The 23,681-nt window shown below is 43.5% G+C and overlaps 1 long non-coding RNA gene across 1 annotated transcript; it reads left to right on the top strand.

The window, feature by feature from the left end:
* Positions 1 to 476: 476 nt before the first annotated feature.
* LOC116764704 lies at positions 477 to 22,526 on the top strand. The gene is made up of 3 exons (XR_004352982.1): positions 477 to 610; positions 8,970 to 9,111; positions 22,426 to 22,526. It is a non-coding gene; the product is annotated as an uncharacterized LOC116764704 (long non-coding RNA).
* The last annotated feature ends 1,155 nt before the right edge of the window (positions 22,527 to 23,681 follow it).

Raw genomic sequence — 23,681 nt, 5'->3', positions numbered from 1 at the left:
TTGGATACAACAGAGGTTCATTATGGGCCAGCTAATAGGGACTCCACCAATTGGTGTGTCTCTAGTAAGTGTGGTGGGGGGAGGGAACATGACAAGGCATGCACTGGCTCTTAAAGGCCATCCAGGAGAGGCACTTGTTGCTTCTGCTTACATCCTGTTGGCCAGAGCAAGTCACATGGCCATGTATAACTGCAACGGAGTGAGGAAGTGCCATCTGATCATGTGCCCAGAAGGAGGGAAACTGAGACATTCGGGTCATTTGGTATTGTTCTACTTCCTTAGGACCATTTGGCTTTAAGTGGAGTGGTAGGTTCATAGGTATTTGCTTAATTGTTATATACATGTAAATTTATAGATAAACTTATGCTTATTATTATATACTATATATGTATATATGTCTTATTTAAATATATATGTATCTTTATTTCTTTTTTAGGTATAAAATATTAGAAAGAAACAAACAAAAAGAGAGAGAAAAAAGAATAAGCCTTTAATTGTGATATACAAATTCATATATTTGGATAAAGGAAAATAGAGATCAAGAGAGGAGAGTGTGAGAGCTAAATTGAAAAACATTTGGAATTCCTGGAGCAGTGGTCTTTAAACTGGGGTAAGCATATTCCTAGGGTCCATGAACACATACTAAAAGTTTCCAATACAGATTCTATTAAAGAATTAATTTCTAGATGCTCACTTCCAGATGTCCTCTTTACTGAAACTCGTCTCCCTAAGAATACTCCTGTGTTTGAGCTATTCTCCTTTCCCCTTTCCTCTTTTCAAAGTGTCCTTTTCCCATGTTTTTTCAGAAGAAAGATGTGGTCCATCCTGTCATTTTGTCATTGGTAAAAATCTCCAGACTCCAACCAAAGAAACAATTCAAAGTACTGGTTCTAGCTGAGAAAGTAAATTACTCTAAAGATAGGATTACAAATCCATTTGCAAATCAGATATTATCCCATCATTTTAACAAAGGTGGAGGAGAAGCTAATGAACATTTAATAATATCACATGATAAATGATTAATAATAATATTGTCATTATGCATGAACTCGGAAAGAGTTCAGAGAATCAAATAATATCACTACAATAAAATCCCTCCATTCTGAACAAGTTTTCTTGGCACTTATATTTTTAAAAGTGAAAAATTAAAGCTAGAATTGAGGCTGAACCCACTCTCATTCTAGAGAGAGTAGTATTCATCCATGGATATATGGATAAAACAGCACCAATGCTTTCTCATTAAGACAAGCATTTCCTAATAAAATTCTTTGGGATAATAGTATTTTATCAAAATATTTAATAATTGTGTGATATATTTATGTTATTTTGATGAATTGTGTGTTACTGCTAATTGTTATGATAACTCATTCTGGAAGAAAATCTTCATGCTGTAGGCCAGCGCTGTCCAATAGAACCTTCTGTGATGATGGAAATGTTTTCTATTTGCTCCATCCAATATAATTTCCATACGTCACATGTGGCAATTGAATGCCTGAAATGTGGCTGGTGTGAATGAGGAACCGAATTTCAATTTTTATTTAATTAAAAAAATTTTAATAGTCACATGTGGCCAGTAGCTACAGTATTGGACAGTACAGCTTTAGAGCTTTATGGCCACAGAAAAGGAAAAAAATTAAATTTGAATCTGTATTCATTTTTGGTTTTTTATATTTTTAATTTTTTTACATCTTTATTGGAGTATAATGTATACATTTTTAAGAGAACTATGACAAGGTGATTAATAAAATATTTAAATCATAAATTTATGTTATATTAGGGTAAAGTTCTATGGGGAAGAGAAATGGAAATACAAATTCAAGGAGATAAAGAAATAAGGTAAAATTTCTGACTGTTAAAGCAGAGAGCATTTTCATGATATTTTTAAAAGGATGATGGGGGGCTTCCCTGGTGGCGCAGTGGTTGAGAGTCCGCCTGCCGATGCAGCAGACACGGGTTCGTGCCCCGGTCCGGGAAGATCCCACATGCCGCAGAGCGGCTGGGACCGTGAGCCATGGCCGCTGAGCCTGCGCCTCCGGAGCCTGTGCTCCGCAACGTGAGAGGCCACAGCAATTAGAGGCCCGCATATCGCAAAAAAAAAAAAAAAAAAAAAAAAAAAAAAAAAAAAAAAAGGATGATGGAGTGTATCAGTTACTTTAGTGTTTAAATTCTATTTGGATACATTTAAATGAGTGACAGTAGTAATTTTTAAATATTTAAACTATTAAAATATTTCACATTTACAATGGGCTTTAATCTTTTGCAGTTATTTAAACTTAAGATGAAAAATTTTAGATACCAACATAAAAATGTTTGAGGGGAGTGCATAGTGTCTCACGATTCTTTTGAGGGATATGAAAGCAAAATGCTTGAAGACCCCTGAACTAGGTGGTGTTCATTGTTCCTTTCAACGCTTTGGATTTTGTGCATGTGGTCTAAGAGATCACTCTAGGGAGTGGGCACTGTAAATAATATAGGAAAACAGCCCCAAAGGTAAAGGTTCCCTTACAAACAGGAGTCCTAACAAAAAACCAAAATCCAAACAAACAAGCCAAAATCCAAACTTCCCTTGTCTCTCTCTTACGTGCACACATGTACACACACACACACACACACACACACACACACACACACACACACACTCCCCCCAACAGACCCCACTTCCACACTGGGAATTCTGGTGCAGGCGGCTCATGAACCACACTTTTGAGAAACATGGTCTTGATTAGCAACGTGGGGTGGTCTGGCCAGTGAAAAATCTCCGGAGGTGGGGCAGCCTCAAAGAGGATCATTAAAGATCAAAAATTCCTTTTGAAGTCGTTTGAATTGCTGCAGCCTAAACCCCCTTGGTCTGAATAGAACCTCAGCAGACACACACAAAGGCGTCCCATGGGTGGTTGGTTTGGTTTTGGTGGAAATTGAAGCAAGGGCCTGAGTTCCACATCTGGGTGCAGACCCAGGACAGTGCACGCAGGTCGCAAAGTGACTCGAACTGAAAGAATCCAGCAGAAGCAGAAACTAGGAAGCAGGGGTGATCCCAAGAACATAAGTCTACTCTCCCCCTCCCACCCAAGGCAATAGCCTTCTCATGGAAGTGGGCCTTAGGTTGGGGTTCACATGCTTTGCGTTTTGTGAGGCATGATGAGCCCACCTTGGTTATCCTCATTCTCCCATGGCATCCCTGCAGTGTTGCTCAACTCCAGGTGTCAGGAATGGTTCAGCCCATTCCCAGTGGCAGCAGGAGGGCAGGAGGCACAGAGGAGACTGAGCAGGCAGGGCCCTGAATGACCTCAGGTCACCACAGCCACCACCCCACCCTGGTGCTGAAGGGAATGGGAAAATATTCCTGTGACCCAGTGAGTGCTTCCCATGCAGGTGAGCGCTGACAGCCGGAGAGGGGCTGCTGGGTCATCCTGGCAAGTGAGTGGTGAGGAGAGCGTCGTCATGTTGTGGGACTGGGATTCCAGATTGGCAGCTCTGACTCAGCCTCCAATTGGCAAAAGTCAATGGGCCTCCCTTTCCCAAGGGCTTCCATTCTCAGCTGGGCCCTGCCCAGGTCAGGCAGGCGGGAGGCCTGGTGTTCAGCACTGGCCCTGGGACCAGCTCCCAGGAAGCAGCAAGGGACCCAGGCAGCCTTGGCACCATTTTAAAGGCTGGCTTCATACGCTTATCAGTGGGCTTTTGTATAAGGCCCAGGCTGAGGTTGCATAAGAATGTGCAAAATGCCAGGGAAGTCAGAACTGCTTTTTAAAAATAAGGCTCAGACCATAGGCAAGGTGCTTCCACACCACTTGGGCCTTAGTGACGGAAAATGCAAACATTAGCCCAGAGGTGGATAAAGAAACAGACACTACCCTGTAGGAAAATGGGGGGATGACTCCAAGAGACAGGGGATGCAGAGAAAGGCAGGGTCGGAACTTTTTTCTTTGACTGTTGTGCCAATTGTCATCTCTGAATGCCTCAGAGTTTGGTGTCACATCACGTGCTGAATGCCTAGGATAAGCTGAAAAGAGCTAAGAGTCAACAGCAGTGCCGATGGCCACTATGGAGAGAATTCTGGAGATTTGAAGCTATGGTGACAAGGACAGGGAGGCATGCATGCATTTGACAAACATTGAATCCTTGAAAAAAATCTAGAAAACACAATCATTCTCAACCTTTATTTGAACACAACTCACATGACCTTTACCTGCATGAGTCACCCCATAGACACTGCCAGATTTTGACACAACCGTCAAATTTGTGTGCAATCCCTGGCTCTCTAGCCCGCATTCCATCTCTTCCTCTCCAGCTTAGGAGCTCAGGAAGAATGCATGTAAGAGTATTGGCATTATATGGTAAACTTGAATTGCTCTAATTCATTAAAACAGTAAATTCTTTGCAAAACTGAGAATGAAATGAAGTTGCATCTCTTTCATCAGTTCTATTACTTTGGCTCCAGCTTCATCCCCTCTATTGTAAGGATGACCTTCTCTCTTTCCCCAGGTCACTTGTCCTGTGATAAGCCCAAGAAGTCCAGGTTCCCAGGATGATTACCTGGAACCCAGTGGTCACACCTGGTCTCTTGGGCCACTGGTGCCACCTCAGATGCATGCCTTCAGGCTGGGGGCTCCTCAGTTACCGCCAAACCCAGGGCTCTTGGGTGGCCGCCAAAGCCAGAGGGGCCAGAGCCTGGGCAACAGCTTGTACGGTTGCTGCTGTTGCTGCCAGTTTGTAATTCCATGACCTCATTTGAGCCCCAAAGCCTGTCCTGGTTGCTCACACTTCCTCTAACCCTGAGGCTGGGACTTTTCTTGTTGCTGATCCTGGAGTTTGTGGCACAGCCAGCAGCCCTGGTGCAGGTCCCACTGGCAATTTTCCTTTGAACCCAAGACAGGACAATCCCTGGCCCCTTGAATGCTATGCTCAGCTAAAGCTACTGCCCAACTGGAGCCACAGGGAGCCACTTCCCCTGGGCAGGCTGGGCCAGGACAGCATATGGGGACAGGTTCCCATGTCTGCCCCTGGCTGACTGAGGACCACGGTCCCATTCTCCTCTGCATTCCTACAGCCCAAGCCCACAGCCAGTTCCTATCACTGAATGAGTTATGTGTCTTTCAAGGAGACAAACTCCTCTGGGTTTCCTTAGTAACAAAGTCTTTGGAATCCATCTCATAGCCAAGGGGTTGTGATTCAGTCTTTGAGAACTGCTGAACTTGGAGATGGGCCCTCAGCACAAAGATCTACTCATCCCCAAACCAAGCCAAGCTCTGAAGGCATCCTCCATCTTGTTCTCAGAGGACCGTGTTGCAGGGGTGTCATGCTGTGACATCAGCCATGAGTATCAGCCGCAGGTCGTGTTAGTCAGCATTCCACTAGCTTCTGTAACAGTTAAACCCTGATTTCAGTGGTTTAACACATTAGAAGTCTTATCACTCATGTAAGAGTCCAGTGCCAGATTCCCAGTCAGCAAGTGGCTTTTTGTCATGTGGCTATTTCCATCGTGTGGCTCTTTCCATCCTAGGACCTGAAAGTCCTCTGCATCTAACTGGCGGATGTAGAGAAATCACATCCTCTTCTTTTTTTTTATTGTGATAAAATACACATTAAATTTACCATTTTAACCATTTGTCCATGTACAGTTCAGTGGCATTAAGCACATTCATATTGTTGTACAACCATCATCGCCATCCATCTCCAGAACTTTTTCGTCTTCCCAAACTGAAACTCTGTACCCATTAAACACTAACTCCCCATTCTCTGCTCTCCTCCAGCCCTGGGCAACTATCATTCTACTTTCCGTCTCTATGAATTTGGCTACTCATATAAGTGGACACATACAATATTTGTACCTTTGTGACTGGATTATTTTGTTTAGCATAATGTCTTCAAGTTTCACCCATGTTGTAGCACCTGTTAGAATTTCCTTCCTTTTTAAGGCTGTATAATATTCCATGGTATGTGTAAACCACATTTTGTTTATCCATTCATCCATTAATGGACACTTGGGTTGTTTTTACCTTTTGGCTCTTCACACCCTCTTCTTAGCCATCTTAACCTGCAAGTGACACCTTTCATTTGATCACATTCCTTAGGAGAACCTATTACATGGTCCCACCTACATACAAGGAAGGGTGGGAAATGTAGTCCCTGGCTCGGTAGCCACTTCCCAGAAGTAATTAAGCCTGTGGCAGGTGAGGCACAATTTGTTGGTGGACAACTAGCCGTCCTTTCCATCCCCTCACCTTTGGACTTCCTGTAACAACTATTTAGCGTGGCTCAGGAAAAATATCTTTTTTTCCAGTTTCAGTTCCTAACAGGACAAAGGTTTTGAAGTCTAAATGCGCTTTCAGTAAATAACTGTAGTAACATTTGTGTAGTCTTTTGCATTTTTCCATGTCCTTTTCATATGGTGTAGTGGTTCTGATTCTGTCTCTATTGCTTTCTCACCAGCTGATATTTATAGAGCCCGCAGTGCTACAGTAAATCCAATAAATAGTAATTATTAATCTTCACGGCAACGTGAGGTATGATTATCTCCCCGTCTGTACAGATGAAGATACTGAGGCTCAGAGAGATTACGTAACATGTTCAAAGTCAGCCAGATCGTAAGTGGCAACTCCATCTCTCTGTACCTCCTGCTTAGGGAGCCATCCTCATGGATTTGAGAAACAACCTTGATTTCCTTCAAAGGACACTTTGAGCCCCCAAACCAAACTCTGCCCCCAGAACACCCTCCTTGCACTAGAACTGATGGACTGTCTCCTGCAGGACCCAAGCTGAGCCCCTCTGGAGAATGTGGTAAGAGAGGGAGGAGAGATCCTGTCACTCAGGAGCCTGTCCTGTGTTCCCTCCTTCCCAGGGCCCTTGGAGCACAAAAAATATCTTCCAATGCTGCTGCTCTCATCACTTTCCAACAACATCCCTGGAGCGCCTCCCGTGTTCCAGGCCCCAGGGATGTTCATAGGGATACGAAATGATCCCTCTCCTCCAAAGAGTGCATTGTCCAACCACCATGAGACAGACACGGGAACGAATGCTCTCATATCATATGACAAGCAATATAGGCAGACAGAGTGCTGCTGTGGGAATTTGGACGAGGGAGGAATGAATTTTGCTTTGCTGTGGCAAGCTACAGCAAGAAGGTGACATCAGTGGTGGCTGTAGACAGCTGGGAGAGGATTGGGGAGAGCTCTTTTAGATACAAGGGACAGTAAAGTCTCGATGGTGTCAAAGAGCATGGTGTGTTTGAGGATAAAGAGTAGGTACTCTGAGGGTAAAGCACGAGTGGAGACAGGGTGGAGGAAGAGACTTGGGGAGATCGGGTGGGTAAAGGGCCATGATTCTGCAGATGAGGCAAGGAGATTATTAACTGGGGGCTAATACCACCAGAGCCATCTTATGCAACGCTTCCTCTGGCTGGGATGAACAATGAGAAATGGAGCTGGTCACCCATTTCATTCCAACCGCACTCATTCTCAGAGGGCAGGCTCAACCCAGCCATCCTGGAGTCATCCCAGACACCACGTACCAGGGTCATCCCGAGCAAAGGCCAGCAAAGAGACCACCTGAGGACATCTGTAGTCCCATAATGACCCTTCTCCCTTAGTCTATAGGTGAAGGACTCGTGATAGACGTTCTCTCTCTAGTTGGCTTACAGGCCCAGACTAAGCTGAATCCTAAGTTGGCTGTCTCGAAGCCAGGGTCTCTATCTGATACCTGCAAAGACAGGATTGAAGCCTGGGGCGTGCCAGGACCACTGTGGCTTCTCTCCTGCCCCATGGACTGAGTGTGGAGAAGGAAGCAGAGGGAGGCAGGAAAAAAGGTGGGGGAGGTGACAGGAGTATAGTGTCAGAACCCAGTTCACCATCCACGGCAGGTACTCACCAGCACTCCAGCACATGAGGCCTGGCTTTCACACCCGCCTTATGTCAGAATGGGATTCCCAGACACGTTTTTCTAAGTAATTTACAACTAGAGGTGGAAAGCAAAGGGATTCTGGGTTGACAGTGAACCCGTGGTGAGAAATCCAAATCTGAAGGCAGCACCTGCCCCACCTAAGAAGCCAAAGCCCTTCTCGCACGGAGGCTGTGGGCCAGAGGTGCTTTACTGAGAACCCACCTGTGCCAACCCTGAGGGTACAGTGATGAAGGGGACATGCTTCCTGCCTCCAAGGACTTCACAGTCTGGTGGCAAAGGCAGACAGGTACACAGCTCCTAGCCTCCCAGGTGCCATGCATTGTGTAAACTGTGATGAATTCTAGTCTCTTCAAATGGAAAATCTAATCAAGGTACTGGGTTATCTGGCTTCCCCTTCCACAAACTGGCCCTCAGTGGGATCCATGTCTAATATTGTGAAAGGCACACTGTATCATCCTTAACTACTCATAAATGACACTGTCAAACTGATACAAAAATCTATTCAGAAAAACAGCTCAGATTGTCTCAACACATGTCATTCTGTTGGCAAAGGCTGTAATTAATTATTTTCCTCTCCAATTTTGTTCTAGTCTTCAAATGACTTTATACAGCAAAGTTCTGGATTCCTTAATTCCCCCGAGCCCTGCCAGGTCTGGGGCTGTGGTAGTGTTCAATGGTACGGCTGCTGAAACATTCAAAATTCAAGGCAGGCCCATGACTGGGCTTCATAAGAAACCACAAGTCTAAGCTGCTGATACCTTAGCAGAGCAAGTTTTTTAAGATCCAGGATCTATTTTGAAGGAGTGGAATAGAGGAATTTAAGAAATGACATTGATAAGGATAAAAGGATCTTTGGATGAAAGTTATAAGGAAGTGGGTTTGGGCTCAAAACAAGGAAGAGTTTACCATAGTTGGAGCCATCCAAGACTGGTGGAGGTAGTGGGCTTTCTGTTGTTCACAGAGGCCAAGCAGAGGTGTGATGACAGTCAGAGGTTCTTATACTGGGTGGGAGGTTGAATGAGATGAACTCTATAGCCCTTTGTGCTGAACTTAAGTCTTCACCCTGCTTTCAGCTGATGGAATAAACCTGGCCTGGCAACATCACCTCTTCTGGGCTCCATTTTATCATTGCTGAGTTGGAAAGAGGGAGCAATTGTCAGATCCCTTGCTGGCCACTGTGGGTGAACCCCAGATCATTAACCCTGGACCTCAAAGGTGAGTGAGCATAGTCTTGGGATCTCTGCATCCTCAACTCCATCTGGTGACTCCGAAGTTCCTTCAGTCCTCAACACTTGAGACCAGAAAGCCTGGTTTGTCTTGTTCTATTTATTATTTAGATGACTGTTTGGCTCATTCCTGAGCAAGGCTTAAGTCAAGTCAGACCTGTTAATTGAATCAAGGTTATATAATCATATTTGCGCATTTAAATGCAAACCAGTTATGTTGGAGCCCAAGCATCTTATATACAAGGAGGGAGTTCTATTACATGTCAGGAATGTATGATAACACACAAAGCCTAACCCCGAAAGTGGAGGGTGGAGTACTCCAGGGCACTTCTGTTTCAATGACGTTGTTGTAATAGTTATTGCTCTGGGCACATTCTGGGAAGATACTGGAAACATCTCAACCAAGTATGACATTGACATTACCCCATCTTGTCAAACCCATTACATTTGAAACGTGCCTTTCTGTAGCATTTGTCTTGGCATATAAATGTGTTATCAAAAATTGTAGGAGGCATTACAAGGAGCCCTCTCTTGGCCTTTTGGGTCCTCAGCATTCCCTCCTCATCTCCCCTGACAAACATATACCACAGGGCCCAATTAGGCATTTCTGTTTTTCACTTGGGCCTCTTTCCAGTTTCCAGGCTGAGTCTAAAAGCCTCCAAATCTTGAAGTCCTCAAATATTAGCCTCCTCTGCAAAGAGAGAGGAAAACACGGAGAAGTAGGTAAGGAAGTCATTGACGAGTTGAAGGGGGGGACTAGTAACATAAAGCAACGCATCAGGAAGAAGACACCAGACTCAAGACTGAAGTGTTTGTCCCTAAACGCTCTAAGATTCATCCAGGCATAACAGCCTTGTGGGGCCTCTAGCCCAGAGGCTCCCGTATGTTCATCCAAGCTCTGTGCTTGGATGGTGAGATACCAGATGCCTGTTTTCTGTCCAGTGTTAAGAACTGAGCTGGCAGGCTTTGTCAGGATCACTCAGCCTGAAAATCAATCAGATGCCATCACTGGAGATGAGGAAGAGGCATTTTCTGCTCTCACATTTTGTCTGTGTCTCTGACACGAAAGCATCGGTTGCCTCTGAAGAGAAGCATTCTGGGGAGAGTTTCATCTTCACCACCATCCTGGTTAGGGAGCTCTTACAGCCTTAGAATTGCAAATGTCATGGAGGGGCCGCTCACTAGAGGTGGGGACCTTGCTGCAGGTTTCATCGTAAACACATGGCTGAAATGTGTCACACGTGGGCAGGCAAGCTAGTGTGTCCAAAATCAGCCTCTAGCCAGAGGACACTGACTTCAGCAAGACCAAATGAAACAGAAAGCTGATTTTTTCCAATAGGTTTCATCAGACCCACAGAGGACTAACCCTAAACCTGATTTTGGATTACGCTTTTCTTGCTAGGAATTATATTAAATGATTCTGTCCGGAACTGAAGTTCTTGATAGACTGGTGTAGCTTCTCAGTCTTTTGAGAATCCGCTATCAAGGGCTCATACTTATCCCAGGTCAGCCCTTAACCCCCTCCCCCGCAGGGCACCTGAGACACAGGCAAGTGCGTGATGTCTGGCAAGGCTGGCAGGATTGTTAACTTTAGGCAAGAATGTGGGTGTTAACACGTCAGAGTAGATCTGAGAAAATATTCCATACCAACCTGGCCACACTGGGAGCTCAGTCCCTAAGAAAGAATCAAGATAAGGGCGAGCATCTTACCTCTGAGAGGGCAGTGCTGGGTAAAGGCCACGCCTGCAAAGTGCAGAGCTCAGGGAAGACGGAGGCTCAGCTGGGCCCTGCTCAGTCACTTGATGGACTTCCATAAACGCTACACTGGAGACTAGGGCGTGTGAAGTAGGAAAGAACACCATCTCTGCCCTGAGCTCTGAGATGGTGGCTGTAAGCCCGCAAGATGCCTGCAGAGCTGAAAGGTGGCCTACATGTTGCTTGGCTGAAGGATAATGGACTCAGGCCTAAAGTTACTTGCCTCATTCACCCAGAGAGCTCTGACCAGGAGCTACTTTCAGATGACACAGATCCCCACAGGGCACTTGCCTCTTTCCTGTGACACTTCTAAAAGTGACTCTTGCCACGTGACTGTAGTGACAAGTAGAGCTTTTCTCCAATGATACCATTGAGAATTCCAGACTTCCCCAAAAGGAAAAGGCTATGACTGGGAATACCGACTTCCCAGTGTATCCTACTTCTTACACTCCCAGACCTGTGGGCGTAAAAGGAAATCTTAGAATGATGAGTATCCTGAAAATGAAAAGAAAAATACTTTTCAAGTTATGAAATCTAGTTGTTATCATTGCTAGTTTTAAATATGTGGTGCCGCTTAAGTTTCTAACACAGGAGGCAGCCAGATTCAGAGTTCGAAGTACCCAAGTGGTTGTTTTGGAACAGGCGTTTTAAGGACACTTAGTGGAGAATATTGGGGCAATAGGTTGGTAGTCACTTCCGCAGCAGTGCTCTGAGGTCTTGGGTTTCATAAAAGATAATTTCTCCTTTTAAGGAAAATTGAGTCTAAATGTAGTTTTTCCTTCCTCTAACTCCTTATTTCTTAATCCTATCCATTCTTCAAGACCTAGCTCAAATGCCACCTCCTTTCATAAGCCTTCCATGATTAACTTTAGTTGGAATTTCCCTCTCCCTTGTCTAACTCCCATGGCACTTTATCTACACCTCTTTGAAGGCCACTTTCCACTTTCTATAAAGTAAGTTACACACTTGTTTTATGTTAATACATTTCCAAAGATTGAAATCTTACAGAGTATGTTCTTTGACAACTATGGAATTAAATTAAAAATTAATAAAATAACTAAATAATTCTAAGTATTTGGATATTAAATAACATACTTCTCAGTAACCATGGATTAAAGAAGAAATTTTAAGAGAAATTAGAAAATATTCAAATTGAATGTTAATGAAAATTCAATATTACATTTCAAAATTTATAGGGTGCAGGTAAAGCAGTGCTTAGAGAGGAATTGATAGCACTAATCTGATCATATTAGAAAAGAAGAAAGGTTTAAAGTTAATTATCCAAATTATCACTTTAGAAAGAAAAACAAATAAGGAAATTAAACCCAAAGAAAGTAGAAAAAAAATAAATATAAAGACAGAAAATCAATATATTAGAAAACAAACTGTAGGGATTTTTAACAAACTTGAAAATTGGTTCTTTGAAAAGTTTCATAAAATTTATAAACCCCTAGCAAGACTGATCAATTTTTTAAAAAGAGAGAAAATACAAATTACCAATATATGGGATGGAAGAAAGGCTATCATTACCAATCCTACAGGCATTATAATGGTAATAGGGAAATACTATGAACAACGTTATGCCAATAAAGTTGAAAACAGGTGAAATGAACAAATTCTTTGAAAAATACAACTTACCAAAATTGACACAGAAGAAACAGAAAATCTAAATAATCTATGTTTTATAAAGAAATTGAATTTCACTATAAGAAGCTTGCCACAAAGAAAACCCTATGCCTAGATGATTTCACTTGCAAATTATTGATTAAGGAAAAAAATATAAATCTTGCATAAACTCTTTCAAAAAGGGAGAAAAAGGAAAAGTTTTCAAATTCATTTTATGACGTCAGCATAACCCTGATATCAAGACCTGACAAAGGCATCTAAGGAAATGAAATGACAGACCAGTATACCTGTGAACATAGACACAAAAATCCTTAACAAAATATAAGCAAATGGAATGCAGCAATACATAAAATTAATAATTCATTGTGACCAAGTGGAATTTATCCCAGGAATATATATAAAATGTATAAAACCCCTCTTTAGTAAATTTTCTTTGAACTTTTAAATGTATGGACATTTTTTATTATATTGGTTTCTAGCATCTGTTAAGAACCAATCTCAGGAGTACATAAAACCTCTTTTACTATTTTTGTAATTTCCTGTGTCTATAATTATTTCAAAATAAAGAGTAAAAAACAAAACAAACTAATCAAAAACAACAACCAGGGGCTTCCCTGGTGGTGCAGTGGTTGGGAGTCCGCCTGCCGATTCAGGGGACAAGGGTTCGTGCCCCGGTTCGGGAGGATCCCACATGCTGCGGAGCGGCTGCGCCCGTGAGCCATGGCCGCTGAGCCTGCGCGTCCGGAGCCTGTTGCTCCGCAACGAGAGAGGCCACAGCAGCGGGAGGCCCGCGTACCGCAAAAAAAAAAAAAAAAAAAAAAAACAACAACCAAGTTTAAGAACATCATAACAAATCTTTATTGCAAAATTATACTTGAATTAAATATTACATTTCTTGTGGAAATCAGCTCTATTACAAAATTTAGAAACCATTTAAATATGGGTTTGAAATATCTGCATATTGAACAATACTTATACATGTATGAAACAACATTATTTTCCCCAAACATGTTCTTTTTCTTTATTTCCCATATTTAATCCTAGTTTTAAATGCCATTTAATTTCAAAATTGTCCTATCTTTGTAAGATAAAATCTGAAAATTTAATAGTTTATTTCTTTTTGAAAAATAATTTTCAAGCCATAACTCAGGGAGGGGTAAAGCTCTGAACGCAGGTCCAGCTTGCTGACTTCTGTAAAAGAGGCCACAGCACAGCATCCCCCCATATTCCCTTCTGAACTGGCCCCCCACAGTGGCGAGAGTAGTTTGTTGGGTCATCACTGTGATCTCGTGTCAGTGGAATTGGGGGAGAGAGTGGGAAGATGGGAATGGGCCCTGTATTTGTGGCTAAGGTTAGTTGGACTTCATACTCCAGGCAAAAGAGAGTCGCTAAGGCTTTTAACAGTGAGAAACACCATTAATCTCTGTTTAGGAAGGTACCACATTTCATCTAATCTAAGGTACCTGATTGTGTAACCTACCATTATTATGAGTCCCTACCATTATTATGAGTACCTCTAAAAAAGAGGAAAGTGCAGCTCAGAGAGATTAAGTCACTTGCCCAAGGTCACACAGGTAGAAGCTGGACTTTGAATTCAGGTAGTCCATCTCCTGAGCCAGCACTCTTTACTGCCACACTATTATTCACACTCACAAAAGGCTAAGGAGGCTGCCAACACTGTAGGGATGTCAAATAAGATTAGGTCATCCATGCCCGGCACAGGAACAATTTGTAAAGGGAACAGTGTGGTGGGCAGAAACCAGGTTGCAGCGGGTGGCGGAGGGACTGGGTTTGAAGAAGTAGAAACACCACGGTGGACCTCCTTCATGAGGTGCAGCAATTAAAAGGAGTTGGTGGTTGGATTTTTTTTTTTTTTTTTTTAGTGTTGGGAAGGACTTGGGCGGCCTTATTGGTTGAGGAGAAGGAGCCAGGGCAAAGAGAAAATAACCAAGGCCGGGAAATCTGCAGAAGTAACAGGAATAGGAACAGGAGTGGAGGTGAAGCCTGGAGGAGACAGGGGACACGTCCTCTTAGGCTGAACACATGGACCCAGGGCTCTTTGGAGATACCGGCACGTTTACGGGAGCAGGAGGTCGAGGGGCTCATACACTATTTCCTTGGTGGAACAGGTGGTGAGGCCATTAGCTGAGAGTGAGGGAAATAGGGCCTTGATGATGAGGTGCTTTGGTATGGTGACTATGGAAAACAGGAAAGAAAGGAACAAGGAGCTATATACCCCACATTCCCCCAGGAATGTCCTCCAAGACTTTAGCCATATTATGCATTTCCAACTCATTCCACAAAGCCACCTCTGACCCCAAATGCCTGACTACTCCTGGCCCATCTCATCCTGAGAGGAACAGTCCACATCTCACCTGTGGGAGTAGCTTGTGGACATGTTTGGCTGGTGCCATGGCATTACTGGAAAGCAGATTTGGTTCCTTTCTTTAGGAGGAGTGATTAGAAAAGAGTATAGTTTCTAGATTCCTAGATTGAATCCCGGCTCCAATATGCCCCAGCTGTGTGACTTTGAGTAAGTGACTTAACCTCTCTGTGCTTCCACTCCTAATCTGTACAACAAGGATAAAAATAGTGCCTATCTTATAGGAGTGTTGTGAAGATTAAGTGAAGTTATATATATGAAACATTTTAGAACTATGCCAAACACATAGTAAGTGCTCAAAAATGTAAGCTATTATAATGAGATCTTATGCTGATCTCTTATCCTAGTTGGCCTTGAAAGAGGCAGAGAAAGGTCTGGCTGAAGGTATAATGGACCAATAACTCATGGGAAGGCTCTAGAGGTCACTTATTTTTTCAGCCAGCCAATGCAGATTTTTCTCTAGCTAGTGTCCTATCAATTATGTGCCAGATGCCAACGCAGGATGCCTGGCTTGCACTGACTGCTCTGGCCCCACCCCTCCTCTCTGCCATCTCCTCTCTAGTGTCCAAACATTTCTCCCTTTCTCAGGCAGAACAGTTTTCCAACCCTAATGGTCCCAGGAGAAGCTCAGAGTCTGCTCCTAAGTGCCGTGTCGATGAATTTCTTCCCTCCAAATTCTTTTCTCCTTCATATCATTGTGATTAACTCCTTTATGTGTGTGTATATTTTTTCTTTTGAATGAACTTTCAAAGAGTGAGATCACATCTTTATTCCTATGGCCACTTTGCTTTCTTAAGATGGCCGTACTCAGTCACAACATCCAAGAGATTTTCATACACAACAATTAGTTCTCATCAATATGTAGACCAGGAAAAAAGACCACTCCTGAGGGCACCAGCCTGGCCACTCTTAGACCATTTCCCTGAAAGTGATGATACTTCTCTAGACTCGAGGTGACCGTCCATCTCAAACGTGTCATCATCCACATTCATGCATTCCACAAGCACTAAGTGTCCACCCGGAGCGTGGAACTGTGCTGTGTGCTAAGCTGAGCGTTACAATGGTGTGCAACCAGCATGGTGATCCCTGCTTTCTGGCAATGTGACCCATGCATCTTCCCCCTAAAGTAACCACTACTATGACATCTGTCACCATAGCTTAGTTTTGCCTGTTTTGGAACTTTGTATAATGGGATCATAGAGTATGTGTCATTTTGGGTCTAACATCTTCTACCCAGCATTACCACCATGAGCTGGACTGTATTGCTCCCTGTAGCAATGGTCTGTTCTTTTTTATTGCTGTCTAGTAATCCATCAGCCAATTATACCATAATTGATTTATGTACCCAAGCTTTTATTTGTTACTCCTTTACTGGATTGATGTGACCAGAAGACAAATAGCTTATGAGCATGGAGGCAGAGAGAAGCTTGAGGAAGTTCATTGTTAGGAATTCACAGAATTGAAGGGGATTTTTTGAACTCTCAGGGGCCTTGAACTGGATTTTGGGGAAACTTTAAGTCTCTAGGGAGAAGGGATGCTTCTGGGTTATACTGACTGTGTGGCAGACCCTCTGCTAAGTGTTTGACCCTCTTTACTTCAGCTAATCCTCAATAACAACCCCTCTAGGTATTATTAGCTGCATTTTAAAGATGAGGAAACTGAGGCTCTTTGAGTTAAATGACTTTCCCAACAACTGCAATAGGTATGTAGAAATATGGGGAAGCATAATTAGAAATTTTAAAAGTTGAATAAATTTGTAGATAAGATTGATAATTATGGGTACAAAGACTTGAAGGGATAGATATATAAAAGATTCTTCTTAAAGTTCCGTTAAAGATTAGTGAAATCACAGAAGCTTAAAATTTTCTTTCACTATTATATTGATTTTTCAATGAAAAAAAGTGATTTGGAGGGCTTCCCTGGTGGCGCAGTGGTTGAGAGTCCGCTTGCCGATGCAGGGGACACGGGTTCGTGCCCCGGTCCGGGAAGATCCCACATGCCGCGGAGCGGCTGGGCCTGTGAGCCATGGCCGCTGAGCCTGCGCGTCTGGAGCCTGTGCTCCGCAAAGGGAGAGGCCACAAAAGTGAGAGGCCCGCGTACCGCAAAAAAAAAAAGAAAAAGTGATTTGGAAAAGCAATTTGAATCCTTCTTTGCACCTCCCAAACCACCATGCTCAAACTTTGCGACTCAACTTAGCCTCCTTCACCTCACTCTACTTTTCTCTTTCCCAGCCTTCAGATCAGATAAGACTGCCTGTCTAAATTACCATATGACCCAGCAATCCCACTACTGGGCATATACCTAGAGAAAACCATAATTCAAAAAGACACATGCACCCCAATGTTCATTGCAGCACTATTTACAATAGCCAGGTCATGGAAGCAACCTAAATGCCCATCAACAGGCGAATGGGTGAAGAAGATGTGGTACATATATACAACGGAGTATTACTCAGCCATAAAAAGGAACGAAATTGGGTCATTTGTAGAGACGTGGATGGACCTGTAGACTGTCATACAGAGTGAAGTAAGTCACAATGAGAAAAACAAATATCGTATATTAATGCATGTATGTGGAATCTAGAAAAACGATACAGATGAACTAGTTTGCAAGGCAGAAATAGAGACATAGATGTAGAGAACAAACATATGGACACCAAGGAGGGGAAAGTGGGACGGTGGTGGTGGTGGTGGGATGAATTGGGAGATTTGGATGGACATGTATATACTAATATGTATAAAAGAGATAACTAATAAGAACATGCTGTATAAAAAATAAATTAATTTAAAAAAAAGCCTGCCTATCTAGTTTCTCCTGTGATCTTACATTCTCTAAATATACGCACACACTGTTTTGTGAGATGAGGCTGCTTTTTGGAGTGTCAGCTCTTTGCTTAGGAAGCCTTGCTCTGGTTTGATAATTTTCTGCTTTACACTCATAAAAACTACTGGGACATTTATGGTTCTACATAAATAAAATCATTAGCACCCTGTTGTGGAGATGGGCCCCTCCCCACCTCTAGCATGTGAGTCTGGCTTGTGCAGCCTGGTGCAGTGGTCTTCAGAAACCTCCGACCTCACACAGAGACCGAATCGGCCCCTTGGCACATCACAGCTTCTGAGACGTGGACAGGCAGCTGTGCCACTGGCAAACCTCTGTTTTCTAGGTTGATTTGCCCACTTATTATTACAGATATTGACCCAGCTGTTGTAATGAAGACATGACATAACAGAGACTTAAACCAGGCAGAAGTTGATTTCTTTCTCCCCTAAGCAATCCAGGATGGATAGAAGGGCTCCATCTTGTTGGGGACCCAGGTTCCTTCTATTTTCTTGCTTTGTTAAACTTCAGTTATTGCCTTCACCTGCTTTCTCCACGGTGGCCTGCCACCATATCTACATCCCAGCCAGAGAGATGGGGGAAAGGGGTAAGGAGGCCATGACCCTCCCTTTAACATCCTGACCAGGTACTGCACCCATCAACCCTTGCCTAGGAGGTAGAGCTGCACTGCAGGAACATGGCCACAGAGAGTAGTGGTTAAGCACTTGGACTCCAGGGCCAGGCCACTTGGGTTTGAATCCTGGCTATACCACTTGATAGCTAGTTCACCGTGGACAAATTATCTATTTATTCAATGCCTCAGTTTCCTTATCTATAAAGTGAGGCTAGGGCTTCCCTGGTGGCGCAGTGGTTAAGAATCTGCCTGCCAATGCAGGGGACATGGGTTCGAGCCCTGGTCCGGGAAGATCTCACATGCCGCGGAGCAACTGAGCCCATGCGCCACAGCTACTGAGCCTGCACTCTAGAGCCCGCAAGCCACAACTGCTGAGCCCACGTGCCACAACTACTGAAACCCGTGCACCTAGAGCCCGTGCTCTGCAACCTGCAACAAGAGAAGACACCGCGGGCTTCCCTGGTGGCACAGTGGTTGAGAGTCCGCCTGCCGATGCAGGGGACACGGGTTCGTGCCCCGGTCCGGAAAGATCCCACATGCCGCGGAGCGGCTGGGCCCGTGAGCCATGGCCGCTAAGCCTGCGCGTCCGGAGCCTGTGCTCCGCAAAGGGAGAGGCCACAACAGTGAGAGGCCCGCGTACTGCAAAAAAAAAAAAAGACACCGCAACGAGAAGCCCACGCACCACAATGAAGAGTAGCCCCTGTTCACCTCAACTAGAGAAAGCCCGCACACAGCAACGAAGACCCAACGCAGTCAAAAAAAAAAAAAAAAAAAAAGTGAGGATGATGATGATGATAATAATAGTACTTTCCCCTCAGCATTGTTGAAGCTTAAGTGGGCTATTATGTGAAGCTTTACATTTATATGTAAGTTAAATTTATATAAATTATATATAAATTTGTATTTTAAATGTGATGCTTAAATGAGCTATTATGTGGAAAGTGCTAAGAATAGTGTCTGCCATACTATAGGAGCTTTCTGTATGTGTATACATATATATATGTATACATTAACTAGTATTATTATGGAGGCTTTTTTTTGGTGTAGCATGAAGTTGTGGTGGCGGTTGTTGTTGGTGGTGGTGATGATGGTCATAATGATGGTGGTGGTGTTGATGGTGGTTGTAGTAGCAGTGGTAGGAGATGAGGAACCAGGTCATGTAGGTCCTCATATGCTATGGTAAAGAGTTTGGAATTTATTCTGAGTATAATGGGAAACTGTTGAAACCTTTTGAGCAAGGCAGTGGGGTGAACTGATTCATAATTTCAAAAGATCTCTCCGGCTGCTGTGTGCTGAACAGACAGAAGAGAAGCAAGAGTAGAAGCAGGGGGATTAGTCAGGAGGCCCCTGCAGTGGTGCGGGGTAGCTTAGACCAGAATGCTAGTGAAGGAGAGGGTGACGACAGTCAGGTGTCACCCAGAATGGGTCAAGCTCATTGGGGTTATCACACAGCCTTTGCATGGCTGTTACCAAAGCCTGAAAATTCTTCCCCCAGAACATCCACTGGCTCACCTCCATCCCTTTATTCATGTCTTTGTTCAGATATCGCCCCTCCCAGAGGCCTTCCCTGACCACCCTAGCTAAAACAATAAATTGCCCTACCCTGATGTATTATTCTTTATAGTACTTATCTAAAGTCATGTGATTTATTTTTTCACTCATTTGTTTGTCTCTTTCCCCCACCCTATAACATAGATTCTGTAAGAGAAGGGACTTGCTTATCTCCCGCCACACCTGACATATTTTAGGTGCTCACTAGATGCTTGTTGAATTAATAAATAAGTGAAAATTCAAAGTGCTGGTGAGAAGGCTGGAAAGCATCACCTCCAGAGACAGCTGCACTCGCAGGAAGAAGGAGCCGTTGTATCAGCCACCCCTGCTGGGTGGGGGTAGAGAAGACATGTAGGTGGTTTCAGTTTAGCTCCGAGGTCAGGCTTTATGATTTATTTATTTATGCGTACCCCACCTCATTCCACAAAGGATTAAATGTGGCTTATAGGAAATGCACAGTGCTTAGTGAAATATAAATGCAGAATAAAATTAGGATGAGGGAAAAGACCAATCAGAATAGATTCTCTGGACGACAGGGTCTTATACACCTGAGATATCTGGTAGCAAATGTATCTCTGAGTTTTCTGGTGGCCAAAAGCAGAAGGCACTAAACTTCCTATGAAACTAGGTAAGGACACAGAAATGAAAGTAGGACTGTGGCTGGTGGGAGATTGTCGGTGGTTCACTGTGGATCTCATTAGAGGAGCTGGGTTGGTGGACCCGGTCTTACATTTCCTCTTGCTCCAGTATTTTGGGGGTGGAAAGGAAGAGAGGGCTGGGAGGGTGGAATCTCTTAATGTCTATTTAGGTCTTCTGCCCATTTTTTTGTTTGTTTTTATAAATTTATTTATTTTGGGCTGCGTTGGGTCTTCACTGCTGCGCGCGGGCTTTTTCTAGTTGCAATGAACTGGGGCTACTCTTCGTTGCGGTGTGCAGGCTTCTCCTCATTGCAGTGGCCTCTCGTTGCAGAGCACGGGCTCTAGGCACACGGGCTTCAGTAGTTGTGGTGCATGGGCTCAGTAGCTGTGGTGCGTGGGCTGTAGAGCGCAGGCTCAGTAGTTATGGCACACGGGCTTAGTTGCTCCACGGCATGTGGGAATCTTCCCAGACCAGGGCTCGAACCCGTATCCCCTGAATTGGCAGGCGGATTCTTAACCACTGTGCGACCAGGGAAGCCCTGCCCATTTTTTGATTGGGTTTTTTTTTTTTGCTATTCCGTTGTATGAGCTGTTTGTATATTTTGATAATTAAGCCCTTGTCGGTCACATGATTTGCAAATATTTTTCCCAGTCTGTAGGTTGTCGTTTTGTTTTGTTTATGGTTTCCTTTTCTGTGCAAAAGCTTATAAGTTTGATTAGGTCTCATTTGTTTATTTTTGCTTTTATTTCTGTTGCCCTGGTAGATTGACCCAAGAAAGCATTGGTACGATTTATGTCAGAGAATGTTTTGCCTATGTTCTCTTCTAGGAGTTTTATGATGTCATGCCTTATATTTACATCTTTAAGCCACTTTGAGTTTATTTTTGTGTATGGTATGAGAGTGTGTTCTAACTTCATTGCTTTACACGTGGCCGTCCAACTTTCCCATCACCACTTGCTGAAGAGGCTGTCTTTAGAGATGTATTCTCTTGAAAGAGATCACATTCTAGGAATGCGGTGATTTAGACTAATGAGTTTAAGATAAGACACAATCAGAAGTGTGTTTCTGTGCTTTCACTATAAAATTCCTATCAATAATTTAACATGACTAGAAAACAAATTACTGTTTACATTCGTCTGCATACTCTGAATAAAAGTTCCATTTGTGGTCATCATCAAGGAAGCACAGAACAGCCTTTGAGAGAGTGATTGGGAGCTGGTGGCATGATGAATGATACAGCATCATGAGTAGTGATATAACCAGTATTAAACAACAGTATTAGGGAAGTAAGAAACCTGTACTGTTTAATTACAAAGGTTTCCAAAGCGCCATGGAACTGTGAGAAATAATTATGTTGCTACCCTTTTGGGTGCTTGAACTTTACAAAGAATCTTCAGGTAAGCAGCTTTACTGATTGAACGATAAGCACAAACAGAAGTACCTCTTTCCTACCCATTATTCTAAATCTTCATGGATACATGGCTATATCTAACACGGACCTGTGAATTTAGTAATACGTTTTTAAACCATATGTTTTTTATAGACAGAGACCCCGAGGGGTGGCCCTGGTATCTCCTCTTATCTGTGCCAAGCTTGTTGCCTTGGTTCAAGAAGCAGCTGCCCACAGCCAGGTCCCCCAAGTCTCTCATGAAACCATTCTCCTCAATTCCTGCAAGTGCCTCTCAGCACCAGAAAGCCCATTCTGGTGATGATATTCCCCAAACCAAGGAGTACTCTTCACCAAAGGTGAAAAGAAGTATCCACCACTAGTGGCTAAAAAACCCCTGGCACCTTTAAGGTAATGGTCATTTTCCAGGCTCTTAGCCCCGCCACGAGCCCACCCCGCTTCCTTTCTTGTCATTCCAGTTTTTAAATCTTTTTTTTTTTTTTTTCAGTTTTTAAATCTTTAAATCAGCCTCGCCACTCTGTGTATGATGAGTGCGTTATCGACAACTTTTGAAGTCAAAAACATTTGTCTCAAAACCTAATCACCATCTTGCAGGTATGTAACCTCAGGAAATCTACTTAACTGAAGCTTCACTTTCCTTTTATATAATATAAGGACACTTCTCTTTATTTTGGTCTGAGAACTAAATGTGTTAACATTGAACTACCTAGTACAGTGCCTGGCATAGAAGGCTAGATGTGTGATTAACCTCAGTCCCCTTATCTTTCTTCTCTTTAGCGACAGCAACTTAAATTGTTTCTCAGCAGGTGAAGTTTGCCTATTTGGATTGTGAAAAACACACTTTCCCAAAGGTGTTTTACATCCTCTGGGCTCCACTGGGTCACGTTGTAGAGCAAGTGCTGGGTTGAAGGTTCAGGGCTGTAGTTGCAAGGGAGGAGGGAGAACAAACCCAGACTGATTGTTTTTGCTGAAGCCTCCTGAGACAGAAGCAGAAAAATCACTGCTAATTTAGAAGGTTCAAAGCCAAGCTCATGAAACTTTCCCATAACTGCTAATAAAAGTCTTAACGAGGAGAAAACAATCATGTTTTGGGAGACAGATTTTTTTACAAATATAGAGGTTCTCCAGGTTCAGTATTCTCTCCGTGACAGGACAGGATGGAGGGCAGAAGGATTAGAGCTACAGTAATAACTCTCATTAGTTCAGCACTTTAGGGCTTAACAGAGCGTTTCCACCACACTTGGTCCTACAACTGCGTGAATCGAACAGGCCATGTATTATCTTCATCCCCAAAGAAGACTTGAGCCCTGGTGTCAAAATGCTACTCTTTCTGTTCTACCCTCTCCCCAGCATAAAGTTCTTGCATTCATTGGTTAGGAGAAACTGTTCTTTTTTCGCTTGTACAGCAAGCTCAAGAAGACAAAGACACACTGAGAAATCAGCCCACTTCTTCATGGACGTGTTTTCTAACTGGGCTTGAGATATAAGTGTGCCGTCACTGCATCAGACAGACTGAAGCTGGTGAGGGGAGTGTACCTGGCAGGCACTTTCTACAATTTTGTTTGAGCTCTTCTCTGTGCTGGGCACTGCCCCCAGCTGCAGTGCTTAGTTCCAGCTCACAGCCTAGCAGGGCAAGACTCAACAAGGGGAAATAAGTATTACATAGGAGAGCAAAGGGGAATTGGAGCCAGGCTGGTCACGAACTCCACCTGCCATTTCTTAAGTCTGCAGCAGGATCAGGGG

Source organism: Phocoena sinus, chromosome 13 (assembly GCF_008692025.1).
Source record: "Phocoena sinus isolate mPhoSin1 chromosome 13, mPhoSin1.pri, whole genome shotgun sequence".
In the NCBI taxonomy this organism is placed as follows: domain Eukaryota; kingdom Metazoa; phylum Chordata; class Mammalia; order Artiodactyla; family Phocoenidae; genus Phocoena; species Phocoena sinus.
Note: the sequence above shows the minus strand (reverse complement) of the source record. Positions and strands in the feature narration are given on the sequence as shown.